Consider the following 371-nt stretch of genomic DNA (forward strand, 5'->3'; position numbering starts at 1 on the left):
GATGAACTTCACAGTGAATGAGAGTATGCAAAAGCAGGTTATTGAATTCCTTTTATATCTGAAACCTTTCCCTCGTAACCTTCAGTTTAACCTGATTGAGCATAACGTAGTCATGATTTGTATCTACCTTTTATGAACGTCAAATTATTTCTTAAAATGCTTGCAACAGACTCTGTGATTACTCTCTCATGTTCATAATCGTTTTGCAATGTCCTCTCTAAATTTCAGCTGACTGTAATGCTGGTCTTGCAGAATGCGATATAAGAATAATCAGTTTTTCGAGGTTAGGAAGGCGTGTAACTACCGTATTATCCGTATTACCTTGAGATCCTTTTTCAATGTAAGAAGTGAGAACCAATGTTTGCTAAGCA

Source organism: Penaeus monodon, chromosome 22 (genome assembly GCF_015228065.2).
Source record: "Penaeus monodon isolate SGIC_2016 chromosome 22, NSTDA_Pmon_1, whole genome shotgun sequence".
NCBI classification, from domain to species: domain Eukaryota; kingdom Metazoa; phylum Arthropoda; class Malacostraca; order Decapoda; family Penaeidae; genus Penaeus; species Penaeus monodon.